An 8,988-nucleotide genomic window follows, 5' to 3' on the forward strand; every position below is an offset into this window, starting at 1 on the left:
CTACGAGAGAACAGTGAAATAAGATATCAGGAGGGAGAGATACCCAAATATAGGTCTCTCAAACGTCAAAACATTTTCTGCTATCGATGGACGTTTAAGAACGAAAGAATTATTCGTACTATGTAAATTTAGGCCCGCGAAGCATACAACCAACGAAAGAGAATGTGGTATATGAGGTAGATAAACGCCCCCGACAAGCGTTCACATCGTTTCCTATACTGACATTGTTAAAGAAAATCAGTGACATGAGTGTGATACACAATATGTTCAAAAATGTAAGCCAAACCACCACCTAAAGAGTTGTAATGTCTTCAGTTCGGTACATCCCATACCTTTGCAAAGACAGTTCTCAAACAGATTACCAGTTTTAAAAAAAACTTCACTGTATTGCGCCAAAAGGTGCTGTACCCTCTTCTTCATTTGTCGAATCCGGTCTCAGTCACCTATTATCTTCAGTACACGATGTTCTGCTTTAGCAGCGAAGGTTAGAAGGCAAAAACTTTGGACGAAAAATTATAAAATATTAGTGGAGAGATTTCACCTTGTAAGCTTCACCCCTAGAGAAAAATTCGTCAATTGAAGCTGATCATCTGACTGGAACTAGTTTCGACGAATGACGTAGACAATAATGCCGTTTTCGACGAAATTCAATGATTTTTTTCAGGAACATTGAAGCAGTGGAGTACAACTCTCCTCAATTGTTTTGTACTTTCCATATTGTTGTGGAACTCAGACCATCGACTGCTTTGATGCAACTTTGGAATCTTCATTTCATCACAGCTAATGCAACCTATGTCAACTGAACCTCCTTTCCGTAGACTAGCGTAGGTCTCCCTTTATTCTTCTGCAAAGAAAGGGAGAACCCCGGTCATCTCGCCTCTAATCGCTCGTCACGTACCTACCCTCTTTAATTTTTACCAGCTTTTCTTGTTTATGGCTCCGTACATCTTGCAGTCAGCCACATTTTAGCTATCGATAGTGACAGTGTATCTGTCGCTAGTTGAAACGTCACAAAATTAGGAATCGGCCCAGTATTTATAATAGACACGTTCCGTGAATGAACCTTTTGTAACATAAAGCCGTAACATGTGGATTTATCCTTTACAGATATTTTGACGAGTCTTAAAGATAGATTTATTCCATTTTACTGCACCTAAATTTAAAGCATAACATGAAGAAGAGAACATAGTATATTCATTCTGAAAATCGTAAAACAATTCTTAAAATGTAAAATATTATAATGACATATTTCAACATAAATAACATCTAAATTGTCGTCCTCAGAAAATTTCGACGACGCTACGCACAATCGATTTCCTGTTTTGAAAATGACATTATTTGTAGTTGGACTGGACGTTCCAGATTCGTTTCAAATGTCAAAATCCTTTTTTAAATAAATGTTCGTAAAGCTGGGCATAATTTACCTTCAGCGTTTAGTAATGTAAGTCGTTGTAGATATTTAGAGCGTTCAGTATGTATTTTCTGGAGAAAATCTCTGCATATTAACTAAGTTATAGCTGCATAAAACTTTGTTGGTCGTTGTTGTGAGGAAGCTAATGGAGTAACACACTTTCCATTTTGCAAGATGCAGGCTTTCTCGGGTCATCAGACGGGTGGCGACGTCGGCGTGAACCGGGCTAGGTCAGTAGAAGTTCCCTGTCACAGTGCTGGCTGCTGCCTTGAGACTTACGAGTGATTCCTTCTGCTGACGTATATGTCTATATCAACCCAAGTACCCTAAATCCGCATGTTTCACTGTGTTCCATCAATTTATTGCGACAGACCTATTTCGGCTACATCTGCCATTGTCAAGGTGTCTGTGAATTACACGCTGAATTTTATCACTATTTGCTGAATTTTTTGTAGTTACTTGTCATGGCTACATGGTGTTGTTGTACTTGCGTCTAGCTATTCTTGACCTCATATCACTGTCGCTTCTTAAACTGCTGTCTATGATTTGGTGATCTATGTTCGTGACAGTTTGTTGGTCCCTTATCACATCATAAGATCCTGTGAAAGTTACTTTACCTTACACTTATACGTTAAGTAAGATTTAGAAACTTACTTTATATAGGCAATAAAGGGTTAATAAAATTTTCTATATACTTTTTGTGTTTAAAATCTGTTTATGATATGTTGTTTGCTTCCTTAAATGTGTCCATATATATATTTCCATTTCTTCAAGAACTTTCATCCCTAAACCCTTCGGTATCATGTAGAAGATTTTCATCGCTTTTATGTAACTTCTGCTTTGTGGTTCTCAGCCTCTAAGTATAAGGAAAAAGTGAAACCATTACTCTCGTAATCTCTAGTGCCCTCTCGACAACAAATGTCAAAATATCGTTCTGTTTGACCTATGTAGCATTTTTTTACAAGTTTTACGTTCAATTCTATATACAGGGTGTGTATCACCTAACTCTGTCACCTCAAATATCTCTGAAACACCAATAGATATTCAAAAACAGTTTTCACCAGCATGAAGGTACGGGCGGGGCTTAGGAAACGAAATACTATGCGAAATTTCAAAACGTAAAGAGATAGTATTTCTAACACAAACTTGTGTATTTTTAAATAGACGCCCCCGATTATTTAGTATGCAATCAATAGTACGAAAAATCGCAAAAATAATGGCGTTGGTTGCATCGCAATGCGTCAAATACATCCCGAGAGACTGCGAAGCGAAACTGACGCTTAAAATAAATGAAGCACACAGCTAGCGCACGTCCTGAGATTCAAGCGTGCCCCTCACGCTGCCGGTAATCGTGATGTGATTGACGTACGACGTCAGTGGAGTGTTAATGTATGGTGTAGTATTGTATGACAACACATCAATGGCCCATATTTCATTGATGGCACTCCTAAAGGGCGATAGTTCAGCCCCACCTTGAGCTGTACCTTACTTGAACCGGTCTACCTCTTATAATGTATCAAATATTGCAGCATCAAAATAATGGATGTCCTGCGCATGATGTTTATTGTTGAGAAATGACAACTAGAGGTACAATTGGTGGTAACACACTTGGTTTCACTTTTCTAAACCTCATAAGTTCTGAAATATGTGGCTTCTAAAGGATAGCAACGGCACTACAGTTTTTGGCGTAATGCATCACATGTAGTACTATGCTCAGAGCAGGGGTTGCCTGCACGGCGCCTTTATCCTGCCATAAAGATACCAATATCAGCACGGCATGCTCTACTTTCAGTGTACAGTGTCTCCTAATCTGGTCTGCTGAACTGCTCTGATACTGTAACGTAATTCACATACGTTGCCACATCAAAACCTATTTTCTTGTGGCTTGTTACATTTGCCGTCGTCTAGTCGATATGCTGGCCTTCATTAATGAAGAAAAACTAGATATTAAATTAATTGATGGCGAATGTCACAGAAATGCAACCACAGCTGTGACACTGTATGCTGGAAGCTACCCAGATCGGTGGTGTCCGTCACGTCGAACCATTGGCAACATCTGCAAGACAGTCACGGAAATAGGAAGCTGGGCTCCCACAAGACGTCGACGTACAGCTCCAGCGATTGGCAATGGAAACGAAATTGCTGTTCTGGCTGCTGTTGCACACAATCCTCAGGGGTTTGTACAAGAAATTGCAAGAGGTGTAGGAATAAGACACACTAGTGTGAGCAGAATCTTGCGTCGGGATCGGTTTCATTCGTTCCATATCTCACTGCACCAAGAATTGTAAGGGAATGACTTTGAATCCCGCATTGCATTCTGTCGTTTTGCACTTCAGCAGTTGCAAGGTAATCCAGTATTCCTAAGCAATACTTTGTTTGCGAACGAGGCTTCATCTACAAATCATGGTAACGTGAATCTGCGGAACATGCATTACTGGTCCGTGCAAAATCCCCACAGGATTCGCCAAGTTGCTCACCAACGACAGTGGAGTGTCAATGTTTGGTGCGGTACCATTGCTAACTGCATTGTAGGTCCCTGTTTTTACCGTGGAACATTGAATGGACAGCGATATCCATCATTTCTTCAACACACATTAGCGCACTTCATGGAACATCTAGCACTGGAAACTCGTCTATCAACGTGGTTCCAAGATGATGGATGTCCCGCACACAATGCAAAAGTTGCCAGAGACGTTCTAGATGCGACATTTCCAAATAGGTGGATGGGGTGGGAGGTACTGTGCGATGGCCAGCACGGTCCCCCGACTCGACGCCATCAGACTTCTTTTTCTGGGAGCAGTGAGAGACAGAGTGTACAAAAAAAACCAACGACAGTAGAGGATATGCAACGCCGTATTACTGCGTCATGTGCGGCAATAGAAAGTCTACTATCTATGCAACACTTTCTGGTTACCCGTCTGAAAACGTGTACTGATGCAAACGGAGGGCAATTTGAACACATGTTGAAGTGACACGGTTTCCTTCGTCAAGATTTGGGTATACTTTCTATGTTGGATGTAATGCACTACAATACAGTTCCTGTGGGCTTCAGGCCACTATTAATGTGTTTAGCAAAGTGAATTCAAGTGTGTTATCTCTAATTGTAGCTCTAGTTGTCATTTCTCTAGAATAAACATACATTTACAATTTGAAAAGCGTAACTCTGCGTTGGACGTGTTACTTGTTTATCTTTGTGGATTGTGCAAAACTTCTCATTATGTGAGCCCCTGACACAGGTAGAGTGAGATGCACGGTTGAGTCTCAGGACGTGCGCTAGCTGTGCGCTTCATTTATTTCAAGAGTCAACTTCTCTTTGCAATTTCTCAGATGTAATTGACGTATTGCGATGCAACCTACGGCATTTCTTTAAAAAAAATATCATGTTGTTGTTTTCATACGAAATAATATGGAGGTCTCCATTTCAAAATACACATGTTTCTATTGAAAATAGAGTTTGTTAACATTTTAAAATTTCATATAGTATTTGGTTTCCTAAGCTCCTGCCGTACGTTCATGTTGGTGAAAATCGTTTTTGAATATCTTTGTTGTTCCAGAGATGTTTGAGGTGGCACAGTTAGGTGACACCCCCTGTATATGTCTGGGTTGGTGTGAACTGACTGGATTTGTTTCAGTTTATCCCTCATTTGGTTAGCGAATTTTGCTGTTGTATTTTTCAGTGATGCATTCCATTTATTAAATTCCTAGATACACCATCACTATGAATGGGGTTTTATATTTCGTTGGTGGTCCTCCTACAAATTTTATGAACTTATGGTGTTCGTTGAGTGTGATTTTAGTGTGCTTCTCAGAGAGCTAAAGTACCATTTGTGGGATGAAATAATTATGTTGGGCTAGATATTGGAGTACTGCAATTTCTTTATGTATTTCTGACTGTTCTGACGGTGAATTGATCACCCTATTAATTACTGTGTGAAAATATTCATATTTATATGATTTAGGATGACAGAATTATCAGTGGAAATGTTATATGTTGTTGTGGGTTTCCATTACATTTCAAATTTGCGAATGTTGTTGATGTTGCTTATCGACAGTTCGAGAAAGTTTATTGATTTGCTAATGTCATATTCCATTGTACATTTCATTTTTGGATGTAACTGATTTAGCGTTTTGTGTATTTCTTTTACTAGCGGTTTTGTGGCATTTAAAATCGTTCGTGTAAGGTATTTAAGAAGATGTCTGCTATTGCAAGGGCAATGCTATATCCCATAGCTACTATATCATTATGTGTACAAACGTTACTGTCGAATTCGAACTGGTTTAGTGTTAGAACGAATTTCAGTAATTCTGTGACTTTCTGAGCAATTGTAATAGATATTTTTTCTATATTAGGGTAGGTTATTTTCTGTAGTTAATATAAGAACTTGGGCAAATATGTTAGTGTACAGACTCATCATGTCTAATGATATGTATTTTTCGTTTCATGGTATTCATATATCTTTAATTTTGCTTGGCTATGTTTGTGAGTTTTTTGTTGTAAATTTGTGTTTAATATGTGTATAATTCTGTAAGTAGATTATTTAGTTTTTTAGTGATGAGATTACTGGGTTAACACTGCAACTAACAAGTCGGTGTATTGGGATACGTGTTTTGTGTATTTTGGGCTGGCCATTTAATTTAAGTGCTCTAGGGTTCCTGACAATGTATCTCTCCCTATTGTAATCAGTGAGTAATCTCTCAAAATGTTTTATAATTCTCTTAGTTCGTGCTGAATTTTTGATAGTTGAATACCTTGATATTTCTCTGATGTTGTTAGCTGTGAAAAAGTCATTTACTTCTTTGACGTATCCGTTCTGGTTTATTATGTATAGTTTATTCCCTGTGACTGATGTGTTGACTATTGTACAATTCTTGGTTTATGTCAATTATGTGGTTGAGTTTGTCTTTGATCTCTTGATGCGTTCGTGATTTTGCTCTATACCTCAGAAGAAAAATCAACTACTTATCAAAAAGGATTTTTATAACGGAATCTTAAAAAAATAAGTCAGTAAACGTTCTAGACCTGGCAGTTAGCAACAACTACAATATATAAAAATCTGAAATTTTCAGGAAACCACCTTGCGAGGTAACATTACCAATCTAAAATCCTCTCATCCTAAAGCGCACAGATATGCATATTTCCACACAATAAAAATAGAACGATCAATTTACCGCCATAAAAATCAACCATACAGAAAGAAATTTCCATACTCCAATGTGTAGCCGAACAAATCAAACATAGTAGCTCAAGTCTATGAAAACAGACTAAACCACACACAACGAAATCCATAAGGACATATCATTTTTAAGAGAATCACGAATGAAACGTAAAACCTCGTACATATCAAAGATATATGTAGAAAACATATCTAATATATTAAATGCATTACTAAACAATACAACAGCAAAATTCGCTCACTAAACCAGTGATAAATAACAATGAACCACTCAGTGAGAAAGCTGTTAGCAGTTCGTAACAACCACACATATATGAAATCAAATGTAAAATTAGTAAAAAATAATGTACGAAGTTTTGACATTAGACGTCGAGAGCGAACGAGGGATCATTAGATTAAAGTTTCCATTTTTCCCTGCAACTTAAAGACTGAGAGACACAAAGCAGAACGCATAGGACAAGCGACGAAAATCCTCGACGTAATGCTGAAGGGATTAATGGTGAACGTTCTTGAAGAAATGGTGATATATATGCCCACCATTAAGTAACCAAAAACTGTACTAATCGGAGAAACAAATTTTAAAAGTAACAAATATGTTGAATATTTTAGTGAAACCTTAAAGTAGGATAAACATGGACATTTCACAGTCAAAGACAAATTTAGCAGCAAAAATTACACGATTAACCAACTTACTTCATTGCCTGTACAAAGCAAGTCTGTAAACCTATATCATCGCTTGTTCAGCTGTCAAATATGCTGTCAGGAATTTGTTAACATATAATTATAGACTAAAGTACCTTCGACAGCATCCACTGAAGTGAAAAAGGACCAACAAATTGTCAAAAACATAGATTACCAAATCATAGACAGCAATTTAACAAGCGACAACGCCTACCGATGGGAAATGGGAGTCCAGAATAATTAGATGTAAGGGAACGTATACACACAGTACTTAGCCATAACACGTCACTAAAAAATGTGAAGGGGCTAATGATACAATTCTATATACTGACGGTGGTAGTTGTAGACAGAATAGGCCAATTGGAATAAAGAAATACAACTGAAGCAGCGGACTTGGATTCATACATGTATAAAGTCACCAGCTACAAATTTCATGGTGGAGGCCCAGAAGAATGTACATTATCTTTCTCTTGATTTCATGAGATTTCTTTTTAGCCAGCCTCCTCTTTCCTCTACGGTTCCTGCTCATCGGTACATGAGATCTGCCTAGTAGTGGTAGAACGGTGGTTATCCCATCGCTTTTCCAGTTCAGAATAGTATCAGCAAGAGTGGACTTTGGTAGCTTTAGAAAAGTTGAGATGCCCCTGATGGAGCTGTTACTCGCCTGACACCGAATTCCTAGTCCACATTTAAAGTCGATAAGATCTCTTGACAGACTCGTTCTGGCGCTGCAATTGCACCACTAACAACCCAGTACTGCCCGCCTCGTTTAATACTGGCGGGTTCGCCTACCGTGACGTGTAGTGGTCCCTCCCGCATTACAGAGTGGTGTGCGGATATTCACGCTGCGATTTCAGCACTCTCAGATAAGGATAACTGCGCCATTAGGGGTGCTACGCAGACACTGCAGCGTAATTCCAAGAAGTGACGTCGTATTAATCGTACACCTGAGCAGTGTAGTGGAACCTCAAGTAAACCTGTCTGGGACTCTATAAAAGTCCCATAACTAGTTGAAGCAGTAACAAGTGACTGGAGGTGACGGGGAAGGACTTGGAACGCAGTACTCACGGTGAGTTGCCAGCGGGTGCAGGCTCGTGGGCGGCGGGAGCCGGCGGAGTGAGGCAGTGAGGGGCCCCCTGTCTGCACAGTGGGCGCGATCGGCGGCGGCGGGGCTGCCGCTATCTGGGCGACCACGACCGGTGGCGCTTGTCAGACCCGGGAACAGGTTTTTCTGTCCGCGTAGTTAGAGGAGCGGAGGAACGTGTGAGGTCATCCACATGAGTGTTAAAAGGAACTCGTTTAACTTCGGTTACACGATAAATCAGTCTAATCTAAAAGCCGTAAATTCAACTAAATACCTAGGTATTACAATTACGAACAACTTAAATTGGAAGGAACACATAGAAAATGTTGTGGGGAAGGCTAACCAGAGGCTGCGTTTCATTGGTAGGACACCTAGAAAATGTAACAGACCTACTAAGGACACTGCCTACACTACGCTTGTCCGTCCTCTTTTAGAATACTGCTGCGCGGTGTGGGATCCTTACCAGATAGGACTGACGGGGTACATCGAAAAAGTTCAAAGAAAGGCAGCACGTTTTGTATTATCGCGAAATATCGGAAAGATTGTCACAGTAATGATACAGGATGTGGGCTGGACATCATTAAAAGAAAGGCGTTTTTCGTTGTGACGGAAACTTCTCACGAAATTCCAATCACCAA

General features: G+C 39.5%; 1 protein-coding gene across 1 annotated transcript in view; it reads right to left on the reverse strand.

The window, feature by feature from the left end:
* Nucleotides 1-8,392, reverse strand: part of LOC126484361 (UDP-glucosyltransferase 2-like) — a 118,795-nt gene extending 110,403 nt beyond the window's left edge. The window contains exon 1 of the mRNA XM_050107830.1: nucleotides 8,335-8,392. The gene's annotated coding sequence lies outside the window, so the exon portion shown is untranslated. The remainder of the gene's footprint in view (nucleotides 1-8,334) is intronic.
* Nucleotides 8,393-8,988: the final 596 nt, after the last annotated feature.

Source organism: Schistocerca serialis, chromosome 6 (assembly GCF_023864345.2).
Source record: "Schistocerca serialis cubense isolate TAMUIC-IGC-003099 chromosome 6, iqSchSeri2.2, whole genome shotgun sequence".
In the NCBI taxonomy this organism is placed as follows: domain Eukaryota; kingdom Metazoa; phylum Arthropoda; class Insecta; order Orthoptera; family Acrididae; genus Schistocerca; species Schistocerca serialis.